The sequence below is a fragment of the Chelonia mydas genome, chromosome 8 (genome assembly GCF_015237465.2).
Source record: "Chelonia mydas isolate rCheMyd1 chromosome 8, rCheMyd1.pri.v2, whole genome shotgun sequence".
Classification (NCBI taxonomy): domain Eukaryota; kingdom Metazoa; phylum Chordata; order Testudines; family Cheloniidae; genus Chelonia; species Chelonia mydas.
The window spans coordinates 32,876,166-32,893,331 of NC_057854.1; the positions used below are offsets into that span (position 1 = coordinate 32,876,166).

The 17,166-nt window shown below is 40.9% G+C and overlaps 1 long non-coding RNA gene across 6 annotated transcripts in view; it reads right to left on the reverse strand.

Annotated features, from left to right (window-relative positions):
- The window catches only part of LOC122461488, a 127,063-nt gene extending 110,166 nt beyond the window's left edge, over positions 1-16,897 (reverse strand). For 4 of the 6 annotated variants that reach the window (XR_006283420.1, XR_006283415.1, XR_006283418.1 and 1 more), the window contains exon 1: positions 16,589-16,897. This is a non-coding gene — a long non-coding RNA (uncharacterized LOC122461488). Of the gene's footprint in view, positions 1-15,375; positions 15,504-16,185; positions 16,511-16,588 lie in introns of those variants that run through there. The other 2 variants (XR_006283417.1, XR_006283419.1) reach the window with 2 other exon arrangements.
- Positions 16,898-17,166: the final 269 nt, after the last annotated feature.

The window sequence follows — 17,166 nt, forward strand, 5'->3', positions numbered from 1 at the left end:
GTTGTATTAGAAGTCTTTCACAGCCACATGGTTTCTTCATCATCAGCTCCAAAAAATAAAACATCTAGTGCAACAAAAGTGCACCCAACTTAAAACACACTGATGTCCCCCGCCCTCCCCCTCCCCCAGGCCATTCGGTGGCTCAGCCTTAAGGGGACATTTGAGTTCCCTCTCTTATCCCAGTCAAATTCCTGAAATACCTTTTGGAGAAAGGTTCACTCGTTCCAGGCAGCAATAGCTGGTGTAAAGCCCATGTCATAAAATATAGTAGGTGTCCCCAAGGAGAGAAGTGAATGTTTTATGCATTCCACAATGTTCAATAGCCTGGTCGGCCACAAAGAATGAGTGGGCAGAAAACCTTGAGTTCAGTGGAGAAGAATGTGTTTCTTAGCCACAAGAAGCATAGCCAGAACACATCAGCGCTTATTTAACTCACCTCGTTCTAAAGTATTCTATAAACCAATACAGAAAAAGTTTGATCTGGCCAAAACCTCAGCCTAATGACTGAACTAAACTTCCCTGATGGTTCACAATGGTCTGGGTGAGTCATCCCGTGTCCTCGCCCTTCCCCGATCAACAAGGTCCTCTCCCCCACCTCCTTCACTAACAACAATTTTGTGCAATCCAGAATTGGTAGTTTCAATAGGAGGGGATGGATAGCTCAGTGGTTTGAGCATTGGCCTGCTAAACCCAGGGTTGTGAGTTCAATCCTTGAGGGGGCCATTTAGGGATCTGGGGCAAAAATTGGGGATTGGTCCTGCTTCAAGCAGGGGGTTGGACTAGATGACCTCCTGAGGTCCGTTCCAACCCTAACCTTCTATGATTCTAATAGGCCGGAGAGTCCTGTGCTAGAAGCTGCTTTCAAATCCCATGTGCTCCAGAGCTGCTCCATGGGCACACAATGCATTTGGGGAGGGGCCTATGACACAAGGGAACCTGTGGAGATAGATTGTGCATGTCACTGTAGGAGTCTCTATTGCTACCAAATGACTGGAGGATAGCTAATGTGATGCCAATTTTTAAAAAGGGCCCCAGAGGTGATCCTGGCAATTACAGGCCCATGAGCCTGACTTCAGTCCTGGGCAAACTGGTTGAAACTATAGTAAAGAACAGAATTGTCAGGCACATAGATGAGCATGTAAAGGGAAACCATGCCTCACCAATCTACTAGAATTCTTTGAGAGGGTCAACAAGCATGTGGACAAGGAGGATCCAATGGATATAGTGTACTTAGATTTTCAGAAAGCCTTTAACAAGGTCCCTCACCAAAGGCTCTTAAGCAAGGTAATCTGTCATGGGATAAAAGGGAATGTCCTCTCATGGATTGGTAACTGGTTAAAAGACAGGAAACAAAGGGTAGGAATAAATGGTCAGTTTTCAGAATGGAGAGAGGTAAATAGCGGTGTGCCCCAGGGGTCTGTAGTGGGACCAGTACTATTCAATATATACATAAATGATCTGGAAAAAGGGGGAAACAGTGAGGTGGCAAAATTTGCAGGTGATACAAAACTACTCAAAGCAGACTGCGAAGAGCTACAAAGGGATCTCACAAAACTGGGTAACTGGGCAACAAAATGGCAGATAAAAATCAGTGTTGATAAGTGCAAAGTAATGCATATTGGATAACAAAGTCCCAACTATACATATAAAATGATAGGCTCTAAATTAGCTGTTACCACTCAAGAGATAGATATTGGAGTCGTCGTGGATAGTTCTCTGAAAACATCCACTCAATGTGCAGCGGCAGTCAAAAAAGCTAACAGAATATTGGGAATCATTAAGAAAGGGATAGATAAGACAGAAAATATCATATTGCCTTTATAAAAATCCATGGTACACCCACATCTTGAATACTGCATGTAGATGTGGTTGTCCCAGCTCAAAAAAAAGATATATTGGAATTGGAAAAGGTTCAGAAAAGGGCAACAAAAAATGATTAGGGTATGGAACAGCCTCCATATGAGGAGAGATTAATAATATTGGGACTTTTCAGCTTGGAAAAGAGACTAAGGGGAGATATGATAGAGAACTGGTGTGGAGACAATAAGGAAGCATTATTTACTCCTTCTCATAACACAAGAATAGGAGGTCACAAAATGAAATTAATAGGCAGCAGGTTTAAAACAAAACAAAAGGAAGTATTTCTTCACACAGCGTACAGTCAACCTGTGAAACTCTTTGTCAGAGGATGTTGTGAAGGCCAAGACTATAAGAAGGTTCAAAAAAGAACTAGATAAATTCATGGAGAAGCTGGAAATGGGTGACAGGGGATGAATCACTTGATGATTTCCTGTTCTGTTCATTCTCTCTGGGGCACCTGGCATTAGCCACTGTCAGAAGACAGGATACTGGTCAAGATGGACCTTTGGTCTGACCCAGTATGGCTGTTCTTATGTTCTTATTGTGTGTTAATGCCTGAAATTTCATGGCCTGAGTTATGTCAGAGGTCAGACTAGCTGTTCAGCATAGTTTATTCTGGCCTTAATATCTACGAATTTTTGAAACTGAAATAAATGTCATTAGGTCCAATTCACCTCTCGGTTACTTTGGTGTAAATGTAAAATAACTCTGTTGACTTCAAGGGTTTAATCCAGATTAACAGCATAATAGATGACAGCAGGGTCTGTTCTCATTGTCATTTATCCAACAGACATGAAAGGATACCCATATGGGCTATTCTTTCTATGGTTTAAATCAGTTTTGACTCACTAGGAGCAAAACTCCAATTTCAGTTTAGAGGAAAGCCAACAAGAGAACATTTTTAAAGAAACGGGGAGCTCAATAGTGAGGACAAAGCAGGTGACTCCTGGTAGACTGATGGTCAGCTCTTGCTATGGTTATCAATGCAGGCAGCCATCCGCAGCCTGTATACTGCAACCCACAAGAGCTTTCACCAGCAATTGAGTGACTGAGTCAGGGAATGGAGGTCACCATTTCCTATCTCTGATCTTCCATTTAAGCAGGTTTTCTCTGTCTCTTGTGAATGGCCGTCCCCACATGCCAGGGCAACATTCTAGATGCATGCACGGATACCATAGGCTTTCCTGTGAAGCAGAGCAGGACCTAGCCTCTCCTGTGGGCACTCTGCAAACTTCTGCAAAGGTTTGGAGGGCCAATGAGGAAGAGTACAGTTGTGTATAGGGGCACTGTACAGAGACAGAGGGTAGCTCCTGCTATAAGGGAGGAGATGGGCAAAGACTGGCCTCTTTATTTACTTCTAGAAGCTTCATGGCCTGGCTGGACATTTACCTTTTGCACCCGTCTAAAGAGAGGTGGGTGTTAGAATCTTCACTGCCCTCCATCTTGGCTCTTCTTGAAGAGCTTCTCTGTATTTTTGGAAGATGGTGATATGATCAGGACAAACCTGAAAGCATTCCAGGGTTTTACCCATTCCCGCCTTTAGACTGTACACTCTTAGAAGTAAGGATACCATACACTGTTTGGCAAACTCCACGTTCCTTAAAGCAAATGTACATGATGCTGCTGCTCAGTAATAATCATTAATAGTTATAATGGCTACGCATAGAATTTACTTAGACTTTCCCACTGTTGGGTTTTATATTTTCTGATTTTTCATTGATACCTTTTTAGGAAAATTATGGCTCAGATATTAAGAGTAAAAATTGGTTTAGACTGAGCTGAAAGTCACCCCAGAGTTTCAAAGGACTCTGTCAAGGTTCTGTACACACTTAATCCTTAACATGGGGCTTTAAATGGAGCGGGGCCTGCCATAGCCCTTCTGAAATGCGGAGAACTTAACCCTTGCACACCTGCAGATGAGCCAGTGCTTGGATCCATGTTAAAACTATGCCCAAATTTGATCAAGTTTTGACAAGAAGCTCTCTAAATTTCCAACTATATGAAAAATGGATATTTTCAGACTCACATGGCGGTAGCAGGAAATTGACGTGATTTATCATTCCTGCAGTATGACAGGTTGCCCTAGATAAGTATCACGGGCAACAGTGAATTTCTCTCCCCGCCCCCCCTTTTTTTAAACTCACTTAGCACAAAGCGTAGTGTGTAATAAATATACCAATCATCAAACTCTCTGAAACATGTCAGAGCTTCACCTAGCTATGCAATAATGCGTACAATAACCATTACTTAGTTTTGTGTCTCACTGATTATAACAAAATTGATACATTTATTCTTATCGTGTCTGTTTCTTTATACAGGACAGAAAAGTAAACACACACATACACAAAGTAATAAAAGAGATCAGTATATTTGGATGAGACACACAAGTAACCATGGTGTTTACAATTTTAACTACTGCCATTATGATGTTGACTAGAAAGCTTTAACAGATGGTGAGAATGTTAAAGTTGCCTCAAAAACAGTAGTCATTTCTCCAGATTTTAGAATAGGATTAGTCCCCTCTGATGAGTGTAACACAAATATTTTGGCCACTTTCATTATACATGGAATTTCTTTTCTTCCTTTGCTTAAATTTTAACTCTAAAACTGATAAAGTTTTTTAACAAGATACTCTGATGTTGTGCTCCAAAAGGACAATTTATATATAAAGTAATTTCATCCTATGTTCTTGAACAATTTAGGCCTTAATACAGCAAAACATTTAAAGCATGTGCAAAGCCCCATCTCTATTCAGCAAAGCACTAAGGTACATGCTTCACTTTAAGGCCCTGATTTCAATGCTAATACTTAATCTTAAAGGCTGCTTGACATCTTTTGATTCTTGTACAGAGTCTTGGATGTAGCTAGATAAAATTGGGCCTTGCTCATGTAACTTTCTCGTTGTGAATTTACCTCAACAAACTTATGCAGCCCTCAGATAAATCTCATCTTAACCCTGTTTTGCAAACTTGCTGTTCTTGTAATTCAATGGAAAGGGCAATGGGAAATGATTTCTCTGAGTTGTTAAAAGAAAGGACTGGCTGTCCAAATTCATGGGGTTTATCTCTAGCTCTGCCACTTCAGTTCTCTGTGTCCTTAGGCAAGTCACACAACCTTTACGTGCTTTACTTTTCCCCTGTAAAATAGGAATACTTCATATATTGTTGGTTTTCCAATGGGAGATCCAACAATATGACCACTTGGTGTCCATTGGTAAATTGCAGGTAGTAAAGAATTGAAATTGTTTGCATGGTGGTTTCCAAATTATTTCCATTTATGGAATAACTACAAAACAAGTACAAGGAGAATTTCATAAGGATGACATATAGAGGTGATGGAGTAGCTCAAGTGATGGATAATGGTGATCTCAATTTGGATCACCAATTTGAATACAGCCCATGTTAATAGCATCTGAAAGTGGTGTTGGCATAGGAGTCATTTATTGACTTCAGTAGACTGTGGAGCTAATTCATGAGCCTAAAGAACTTTGACCCCTCAAAGGAAAGGTTTGAGGTATCATTATTATTTTGCTATGTTGGCTTTTTGTGTAATATAAAATCAATTAAAATTTTTCTGTGGAAATGTATATAAAGACTCATTCAAAATATAGGGCAAGATCATCAAAAAGAGAAGGCTCAATTTTCAGCCCCAGTTCTGTTTCAAGATCTTTTTTTAAAAAATGAATGCAAATCAAAATGGGTTTTTTTGGTAGTTTAGTTTGCAGAAAGACTCAAATAATTTTGGTTGGGTAATTTTGTTGTAGCTACAGTATATTTCACCTCTCACCCACAGAGTCTGGACAGATGCCTAGATGTATCAAGGCATAAGGTACCCTACAAGATTTTAGCCTGTGCTAAGGCCTGCAGCATACTTTAGCCTTTTTACACATTATTCTTTGCTTGCTGTTGCATATGCCTCAAAAACCGTGCAGCTGATTTGCATGGTGCTTCAATACCATGGCAATATGCGACAATATAAAACCTAAGATAGTTTCAATGCAAAACCAAGTAAAACTCAGTAGTTTGAGCCCAGTTTTACATTCAGATTTTCAGTGTGTTTTAATTGCAAATCATAGTGAAACCAAATTCATGACACCCACTGAAACCAAAAAACCATAAAAGGAACCATGGAAAGATTCACACAGAGTTCCAATCAACTCTCATTAGTACTGCATGAGTAAATTAGTCATGTTCACACACACACACACAACAGCATGAGTAATTCTCAGGAACCATCTTCAAACTCATATTTCTACATAAGAAACTTTGTTGTGAAGCAGCTAAGGCTGCCACACACAACACACCTGCCACAAAACCACACAAGCCAGGAAGTGATAAGTTCAGCCACCCAAATACCAACTGCACCTCTATTCCCCCTCTGTGATCCACCAATAGCACCTGTTGACAACAGGGGGCGCTACTACCCCTGGAATGAATCTTTACTGGCTCCCAGTGGAGCAAATTACTGTCATACTAGTGAAAAAGGTCCACAGTAATTATCTTCAATGCACAGCAGTTACTGAGAAGGAATTACACAAGCAGTAAAGGGTTATATTAAGCACATAACTCCTATGTTAGACATTCAGAGCTATACATTTTCCTTAACGAGTCTCTCTTTCACAAACATACACAAACAGGCCCAGCACTACCCTCACGTAGTTCCTGCTTGGCAAACAGAGAAGGTAGTTACCAATTTTATAGACGGCTTCTTGCCTCCAGGTCTGTTCTTCCCAGCCCTCTGGTCTGTCTCGGATTCCCTTGAGGTAAGGCCTTGGCTGCCTTGAGACCCCTCTGGCTCACAATCCTACTTGAGCCCAGCGAGCAGAGTTTTGGCTACTCTGTCTAGCAGCATTGCTTCTTCAAGTGTCAATTAAGGAATCCCAACAATAATTTAATTTGCTTCATTCTTATACTCTTTTTCCTCAAAGGAGTCACATGTCTTAAAAGGATGCCCAGGGAGCGTGTGGTTACTAATTTTTATCTAATTAGTATTTTTAGGAGGAGACTGCAGAGTGGTGCCAACCGAAAATTACCCCACATTCACTCCCTTATCAATCATTCACTTCAGCCCCCTGCATGATGTCCTTCAACAGGGTCAAGATGCCCCAGTCAGTCCATGTTCTACTCAGGATGCTCTAGTAGTAGTGTTCTCTTTCAAGTGGACATATGCGCTGACTCAAAGATCAGTATTGATCAAACACGCAGCATGGAGCCAGTCAGTTTCACTTCTGGCATTTGCCTGATGCTAAGAGAAGGATTCTGCTCCCAGAATCTTCTTTGGCAGTTATGTCAAGCCATGTTCTCCCACCATTCATTCAGTATGGCCACACCAAACTGGCACCATTCCAACAGTCCCCCATTTGATATTCAATCATCAAATATAATTGTAATATCACATCAATCATACCCATAATTTGTACGCTATTAGATCATGTGTCTCCTTTTCTGGTTTTTATAAAACTTAAAGCATTATTTTACGATTTTTAGTAGCATAATCCATCAACTCAATTTTAGTTTTTTTTTTTAATATTACTTACACATCTGATATCCACAACGGACGCGTATAAGGAGTAACACTGCAGTTTTACAAATTCAAAACAACATTACCCATTCAACTTTATTTCATGCTGTTACTTGACATACAACATCATACCAAGCACACATTTGAGATCTTATTTTTTCCTACAGCTTTTTCAAAAACTTTATACATTTGAGCAAGCATACCTTTTACAAATACCAGTCTAGCTGACTGTTCTATTTGGTCAGTTTGTATTTTCATATCCCAGTCTGTATAATTCCACTTTATTTTCCTCAAATTTGGTGATGTTAATCTGGGGTAAGTCAAAGGTTTTACTTATCTGAGGGTGCCATTGATATTGTTCATACTGGAAATGAGTTACATCTTCACAAGTACACCACATCCCTTGGTTTATAGGCCAGCTTATTTATTACTACTTTACCCTTTTCCACTTGATACCAACATATGTCTTGGTTTATTTTATATTATTCCCACCAATCCTTTTTTCTAATTGTAAAGTCATGGTGAAGTTATCCCCTTTTTAATCCAAATTTCAATTTCCTTCTGTGATTAAGGTGCCCTGTTTTTACTGGGCTCCTATTATTTGTTTCCATTTCACTTTGGGTATTTACCATAATCCATTTCCTTCTGGTACTATTTTATAGTACCCTGTTTTATGTTCCAGGTGCTGCCATATATTACCTGGTAAACTTTTGGGGTTTTTTTTGTGTGGGTCTATGTGAGTTTTGACTGTTTTGCATAAATACCATGTGGTGCCTTAGTTTTCCTGCATGTTGCACCAATGCTTAGGTGGTAGTTACAAGGCATGTGACTTGCTAGCACCCTTGTGGGCAGGTCAGGCTACTCCAGTTGCCTGCACATAAGCTATAGTTGGTGCTCTTTGTAACCTAAAACCTAGGAGGGGGGACACAACCAGGTGACACTTTGCCCGGGAAGTGAGCCAAAGACCAGGAGGAGGGACAATGGGCATGTTGCAGGTTGGGTTGCTAGAAGCTGGGCAGTCTGTGGTTGGGAGAGAGGCGGGGAGTCCAAGATGGACTTGGCTAAAAGTTACCGATTCCCATGCCAACAAGTCCATTCCACATTGTGTATGTGTTCATTAATAAACCCTCTGTTTTACAATGTTGGCTGAGAGTTACAGCTCACTACGGATGCTAAATGCCCTGAGGTCAGACACAGGCTTTTTTGCCCTGGCAAAAGTGTGAGGGGAGGCATGCCTCTGTTTGCTTGATCATTGCCTGTTTGGTTTATTTTCGCTGAAATACCTGGCATTGGTCATTGTTAAAAGACAGGACGCTGGGCTAGATGGACCTTTAGTTTGACCTAGCATGTTTTTATGCTTGTGCCCCTAAGAAATTGTATTGAAATTTGAGTAACTTAACAATCTTCTTGTTTATTCTTCAGATGGAATCCTGTGGCACAGACAGGTCTAGTAATCACATCACCAACAAACCATAGCAAATTTCACAGCATACTGCTTGCTTCCATAAATTTATAGATTAACCCGCAAAAACATAGCAAACAAAACTCACAAGGCCTCGGACTGGGCCTTATAGGTTAGTATGGGGTTCTCAAACTGGGAGTCGGGATCCCTCAGGGGGTCACAAGGTTATTACATGGAGGGTAGCAAGCTGTCAGCCTCCACCCCAAACCCTGCTTTGCCTCCAGCATTTATAATCGTGTTAAATATATAAAAATGTGTTTTTAATTTATAAGGAGCGGTCAAACCCAGAGGTTTGCTATGGGAAAGGGGTCAACAGTACAAAAGTTTGAGAACCACTGAGTTGGTACATACTGTGCATTCATTTCTGAAAATTGTTATATTTAGTCCCTTGGCAAGTATAATTGGATTTGATCAGAATGTTTTTACACATCTCCATCCGGAGCGGTTACTAAAACTGCCAAGGGACTGGCCATATACTTAACTGTTAACAGGAAAGGGTTTTCTTTATATAGGGTTTATTTTACCTTTGTTTACTAATTTGAAGCATCACTGTGTTTTCTCTTTTTCATCAATATTTTAATTATTCCTTTGGCTCTTCCTTTCATTTGTGTTGATTTCTCTGTCCAAATGTTTTCCAATGTTTGCATCAAATTTGCTACCCAGATCATCTTCTGTACCTGCTGAGGCATTTGTTTATTTGGTGTTAACAGGAACTCAGGAGTTCTTATAATTTAGCCTGTTATTAATTCAAAGAGGTTAATAACATAACAAAGAAAAACAAATACATTCAGAAAAGAGAACCATTTAGCCCTGACTACTGCTCTGGCCATTATAGGTGGAAGGTTGTCTACAATGGGGTAGATTTACAATTATATTTTTAGAATATAATCATGGGATGTCATCTGCCATCAGGTTTCTGTACAAGCCAGACTGGGGAGTAGCAGGGTCTTTGACAGTTTACTACTACCCCTTGTGTTCTTAGATCCTGCAACATATTTTTTTTATGTAGGGAACAGCTTCTGTTGGATAGGAATACTGAGGAGCTGGCTTTACACATTTCCCCCTCTCCCCCCACTATCTTTACCACTGCCTTTTCTTTCTAGCCCAAACCATGAGAAATTCCCTTATCCACTTATTCTTTGGCAGCTGTGGCACTGCCAGACCTTTACAGGCTCACTTTCTTAATCCACTGTAAATAACCTGGTTATTTACAGTCTCTCTTCACAACCAGACTTTCTGCCAAATTAATCATTCATTTTCCTGTTGTACCATATCTACTTTTAACATAGCTTTTTCAGTTATGTGGTTACAAACCACTGTATTTATTTAAAATTTAGTTTGATCAACTACCCACAGCAGGTGTTTTAATACTTAAAGTTACCTTTGCTCCTGTATTAATTAATGCCAGCCACCATTATATATTTCCTTCTGTCCCCTCTTCCATGTAAGATTGACCATTTATGTAGGGCTGTAATTTGGCTACTAATATTTACCTTTAGGGACAGGGGTTCCTAAGGTCGAGGCATTTTTACTGAAACGTAGAGCCACCCTGACAGAGAGCTGCCAATTTCATCTGAGCCAATTCTGGGGATGAAGTGAGCTGTAGCTCACGAAAGCTTATGCTCAAATAAATTGGTTAGTCTCTAAGGTGCCACAAGTACTCCTTTTCTTTTTGCGAATACAGACTAACACGGCTGTTACCTGTGCTCACAGTGATCCCCCACTAAACACTCCACATCTCCTACCACACCGTCCTCGGCCTTGTCCTATTTCATTGCAACTACCACGTCCCATATCAGTGTGGTTGGAGCCATTATAGCCTGCTTGACTGCTGTAGGGAGCCTCACTAATCACTTTCCGAGAAGAACTACCTGCTCCACTTACTACCTTTTCTGCCTCCCGAGCTGCTTTAATCAATTCAACCTGATCTAAATCCATGCAGGAGCCTACAAACACCTTAATAGGTTTCCTTAGACCATCATAGATCAAATCTGTTAGCTGTTTCTCCTCTATTTCAGCCAGAGAGCATACCAACCACCACCTAATACAATAAGCCATAACAGATTCTCCTTCCTTCTGATGTATCAGCAAAGTGGTCCTCAATTCAGAGGAGGTCAGAAAGTATCAATCTACCCTCTGGATAACACCGTCTCTGTCACCTTTAACTCTGCCTCAATTTCTGCCAACAAAGCCGTTCCTTCCATAGGGCCAGCACAAGTTCTCTTTAATCTTGAAGATTAAATGTTTTCTAACCATGTATTCCAACAGCCAAAACAAACACGCTCTCTTAGTCAACGTGTTTAGCCAGTGCCTGTTTTTTAGTTTCAGTCAGAGGATGATTGACTTCCTCTTGTATTTGCCGTGAAGGCTGAAGCATTTTTGTTATCACTACTGGCTGGGCAGCCAGAGGCCCTGGACAGGGCTCCTCTTCCTCCTATGGGTTCCTCCATATGGGTTAAAGCTGTTACCTGATGAGCTTTGGTTACATTTTGTGCTACAACAGTTTGGAAGTCATGTTTCAGGCTTTCATTCCACAATTTCAGTTTTTTCAATTCCTGTTCCAAACTTTCTTGCACAATATCTCGCTGACATTCGAGAACATCTTGCTTCTTTACCAGATTATCTACAGCACAATACATAGCACAGATGACATGTGTGGCTGTTTGGGCTTTCTCAGGAGTGTAACCCTTTTGATACCCCAACAGCAAGTTGTCCAAAACTTTCCCATGCAGTGTGGGTACTGCAGCAGCCAGACATAGATCAGACCCCAAGTTTTTAAACACCTGTCTTAAACACTCATCAATCACACACACGGAGGCTTCGGGACATCCTCCTCGTCCTCCGGTTCAATGACCCTTCCCTGTCTGCGTTTGTGAAACATCATCGACTCCAGGAACGGCCAATACAATCCTGCTCACCGGTATACTTCCCTCTCTTCGTACTGTAATGAAATCTGGCCCCCGAGCTAGAAAAAATATAAGTCAGAACTGATTCCGAACAATATTTAAATTAGTCTGTTAACACCAATGATTCAGGATACCAAGCTCTTAACAGGCAACCAGTTCAGAAACAGTTTGATTCAGTTTAAAGACCTATTCACTTAGGCACGACAGCAAACCATCCTCTGCTACCAAATGTTGACAACAGTGGGCACTACTACCCCTGGAATGGATCTTTATGGGCTCCCGGTGAGCAGATTACTGTCATAGCAGTGAAAAAGGTCCACGGTAATTATCTTCAATGCACAGCAGTTTACTGAGAAGGAATTACACAAGCAGTAAAGGGTTATATTAAGCACATAACTCCTATGTTAGACATTCAGAGCTATACATTTTCCTTAACGAGTCTCTCTTTCACAAACATACACAAACAAGCCCAGCGCTACCCTCATGTAGTTCCTGCTTGGCAAACAGAGAAGGTAGTTACCAATTTTATAGACGGCTTCTTGCCTCCAGGTCTGTTCTTCCCAGCCCTCTGGTCTGTCTCGGATTCCCTTGAGGTAAGGCCTTGGCTGCCTTGAGACCCCTCTGGCTCACAGTCCTACTTGAGCCCAGGGAGCAGAGTTTTGGCTACTCTGTCTAGCAGCATTGCTTCTTCAAGTGTCAATTAAAGAATCCCAACAATAATTTAATTTGCTTCATTCTTATACTCTTTTTCCTCAAAGGAGTCACATGTCTTAAAAGGATGCCCAGGGAGCATGTGGTTACTAATTTTTATCTAATTAGTATTTTTAGGAGGAGACTGCAGAGTGGTGCCAACTGAAAATTACCCCACATTCACTCCCTTATCAATCATTCACTTCAGCCCCGTGCATGATGTCCTTCAACAGGGTCAAGATGCCCCAGTCAGCCCTTGTTCTACTCAGGATGTTCTAGTCGTGTTGTTCACTTTCAAGTGAACAAATCTGCTGATTCAAAGATCAGTATTGATCAAACATGCAGCATGGAGCCAGTCAGTTTCACCACTGGCATCTGCCTGATGCTAAGAGAAGAATTCTGCTCCCAGAATTCTCTTTGGCAGTTCAGTCATGTCAAGCCATGTTCTTAACACTATTCATTCAGTATGGCCACACAAGCACCCACTTTAGGCTTCTAGCCATCACCTCTCTTGAGCAGAGATCCATGTCTCACCCCTCCTGACTGGTGCTTTTCCTGGCTGCACAGTTCCCTGCCTACACTGTGGTATCCCCTTTTCACTATGAAAAGGTGAGTCTCTGCGTTTTGCTTTCTCTTCAGAGGCTATGACCAGTGTATTGCCTTCAGTTATAAGTCATCACACAGCTCTTTCTAAGCAAGCACATTTATTCTTAAGGTGAAAGCATAACAGAGAAAACATATTAAAAATAAAGGAACCTACACGCATGCTAACAAGTTTACCCGAAGTCACACACACACACCCAACTCCAGAAAGTGATATGGTCGGTCCTTCAGACCCCACACACTGAGTTTTCCCCATGGTAACAAGATCAGAACTGAGCAGTTCAGCTGTTTCTTTATACAGCATGGGCCTTTAATCTCCAGTCTCAGGAACAGGTAATCAAGAGACAATCACTCTCTCCTCAGGGTATATCTGGGGTTTTGCATAATTGGAGGTGGGGAATTTGCATTAAACTTCACCCTAGCTATTCCCCAGGAAATCCATTTCACACATATTGTCCCAGAAGTCCACTCTTGTCCAGTGCATTTTTGATACAGTTCTTTGAACTCCCAGGCCTCAGAACAATGGGTTCCAGGCAATCCCTGCCCACAATAATACATAAACTAAGAATTTAATACAGTGAATCCCAAAGACATTTAAATTTAATTCAGTCAAATCTGCCAAGGATATCCTTCCATTTCTATCACATTTATAAAGCGCTTATCCCCAAGGTATAATTTCCACAACAACTTGGCTTCCTCACTTTGACCCATGGCAGTGACCTGCCTTCTCTTTCAGTTTCATACACAAGCAAGGTTTAATCCCCAGAAGAAAAGATCTGGTGGTGTGGTATTTTGAATATGCACTGGAGACACAGTACAATGGGAAAAGATTGGCTATTGTTGTACTGAGAACACCCCTGGTACCAGGTTTACATGCTGTGCACCTCCTGGGAGCTGAACGGATTGAAAGTAATCCCTGCTAGGAAGAAGCAAGTAGGCTGATAGGAGCAAAGGACCTCTCAAACCTCAAGTTATAGCACAAGAACACAGATAGATATGGAACATATCTGCTGCATTGTTAAACAGCCAAACATAAGACGCTCCAAAACAACCAAATGCTTACATAGGATTATGTTGCACAGGGGGCTTAATTCTACTGTCCCTTTCATTCAGAAAACTTCACTGAAGTGATTTTCTTCAATACAGTTGCACAAAAATAATTGAGAAGAAATTGGTCCGCTAACTTTATTGGGAATCACATGGCTTAATTCCCATTGAGGTTTCAAATAAAAGAAGAACAAAAAAAAAATCTGTTACCTTATGTAATGGTTATTCACAAATACTCTTGAATAGTACCTTACACCACAAGTAATTCCATTAATTTCAATGGGGCTAAGGGAAGCAACATGGTCTAGTAGATAAAACAATGGACTAAGGATACAGAGACCCGAGTTCTAGTCCTGTCTCTATCAGTGACCTGGGGTAAATCACTCAATGCTTTGGTCCCCATCCCAATCTCTCTCTAGTCTATTTAGGGAGGGATTTTCAAAAAATACTTAAGTGATTCAGGAACACAAGTCCCATTAAAATTATTTAGGTGCTCTTGAAACTCTTACCCTAAAGCTCTTCATAGTGGGGACCATATCTCACTGCATGTGTGTGCAGCGTCTAATACAATGGGGTCTGTTGGTGTTATCAGAATTAATAATTGCAGACAAAAGTAAAATGGTAGACGTGGCAAAACCTAACCTAAAATGTCATTTAATAGAAAAATGTTGCAAAATAATAGAAACCTATTCTATCCAGTTTCAATCAGTAATAGATTTATAAAACATGTTGTACTATTACAGAAACATACTTCGTTGACTGTCATTTTAACATCTTGTTTTGATTCTGGAACTTCACTTTAAACATCTGTTTAATTTTTTAAAAATATTTGCAAAGCTTGCTAAATATAACCACCTGCAGAAATTTAGCCAAAGCACATTTTCATCTCAGCCAGCTGATCTGTATATTTTGAGCAGATACACTACCGATGGGTGGTATCCCCTGGCAACAGCTTCAGAAATTAAGTGCAATGCAAAAGTTATTCATTCCATATTATAATCATTCTAAGAAAAAAAGTTGCGAGGTTAGATATGAAGATGGCTCATTTTCATGGCCACAACTTTCTGTATTTCACACAGTTAGTCTTCAGCTGGGGGATTTCATAAAGCTGTTTCTCTTTAACATTCCTCCACCAGTGCTTGAATTAAGGCAGCGTTGTACGTTGCTATGCTTCATATTCAGGTTCAAATAAATTACGCCACCTTTTCTTTCAGCTCCCCGAACCAGACATTTTGTTCTCCAAAATTCCAACTAAATGTTTCAATTTTTTAAAATGAATTCACTTACACTGAAGTCACCTTCCTTTTGTGCTTGGTTTCCATAATTATAACAACAAATAAGTTCAGCCATGTGAACAAATTTTAAGTGAATACTGGAAAATATTCACCAAATGTGCAAATTTAAATTCCTAATGGAAGATATCTGTACTGGAAGGCCTGATTCTAAAATTTGCATCTATCCATTGAGAAATATGCCATGTGATCTGTGTAACCAATCAAAGGTAATCAACACAGCTCAGATTTCAAACACCAGGTACTTGTAGAGAATGAAAGATTTATCTGCAGAAACTATGCAGCAAATTATTTTGAATAATGCCTACATTAGAGTAAACTGTGATCTGTACTTGGACTAGTTGCAAAGAGATTTTTACATTAGCTTGCAGTACTGTCCGAAGTGTGCTAGATACTTTCTGGGAAAACGTGTTCCCTAACTCAAAGAACTTACAGTCTAATGAATTCATTTATTGTGCACCAGCTCTAGAAATAAATAGTAGGCCCAATGCAGATTTAGAACTGTGAATGAATCTGTAACCCTTCGGCCAGGTGTTGTCAACAGCAAAAAGAGCCAGGCTCAGTTTGGGGGGGAGGTGGCGGGCAGAGAGGCTTCTGCAAACTTTAACAGTCTCTCAAGCCCCCACCCAGAAACCTGGGAAATCAGATATACCACCCTTGCGTGTGGGGAAGTATTGCTCATCAAGCACTGAGTCCAGGGATTTAAAACAAAGAACTTTTTAAGAGTAGTAAATGGGGGGACAACAGAATGAACTTGGGAAAGCCAGCAATTAAGAAGTTAATATATATTAGATAAGACTCCTACCTGTCCAGGATGTCTTAACACTGGCCCCATCCTCACTCCTTCCCTTGCAGCTGTGACTGGCTAATACATTCTAGTCACTTCCCTGTTCTCCAGTTACCATTTGGTGGAGTCCACAAATTCTAGTAGATCCATCTCCAGCCCCTAAGGGAAGTGCAGCTTGGGCTGCTCAAGGATTGTACCAGCTAACCCATCTGAAGTGATTTCAGCTTTAATTGGAGAGGAGAGGGGTTGCTAATCTGTGCAGCTTCAGCCCAAACTACTTCTGTACTATCTTCTGTCTTAGCACTACTCCATCTGCTACCTGAGCTCAACTCTCTACACCACCTTAAAATTGCCTTTATAGTGACTTTTCAGAGGGAAACCAGGGGCCTATAGCATACAGAAGCCTTAAAATAGTCCTTACCTGAGAAGTACTCCCAGCAAACAGTGTAAATGCTTTTCTTTATTCACTCACTTGCTAGCTCTGACTGGGCTCCCTTACCCCACTGTGCCTGACTGCATATGTGGTCAGGGTGACCCCTGACCCCAGGCACATTTGGTGCAGGTCTCTTGTCCTTTCACTTCCAAACAGGGACAATAGCATATTATTGCCCCCAAACTCAAATGTTGTTTGTATGTTAACAAAAAACATTCCAAACTGTCACACAGCTGAAATGCAAATAAGGCCTGACCTAGTCAGTCATTTCCCCTTGCTCGCCCACAGATGCTGGAAATGAGCTCCATTCCCCTTGGAGCCTTGTCCAGCTGGAGTGCTCAGTTCAAGTAGCACCAGGCCCCTCTTCTCCATATTCACCAACAGGTATCAATAGTGAGCTCCCTACTCTCCAGTGTTTTAGGCCAGAGGGCTTACAAATCAGCTTCAAATACACAGTCAGTGAAAGACTTACATCAGAGCTGAATTGGCCTACAGAAGAAGTCATACGGCCTGATTTAAAGACGTGACAATTAGGCCAGAGAAATTAGAATGAATCTATGGCCCAA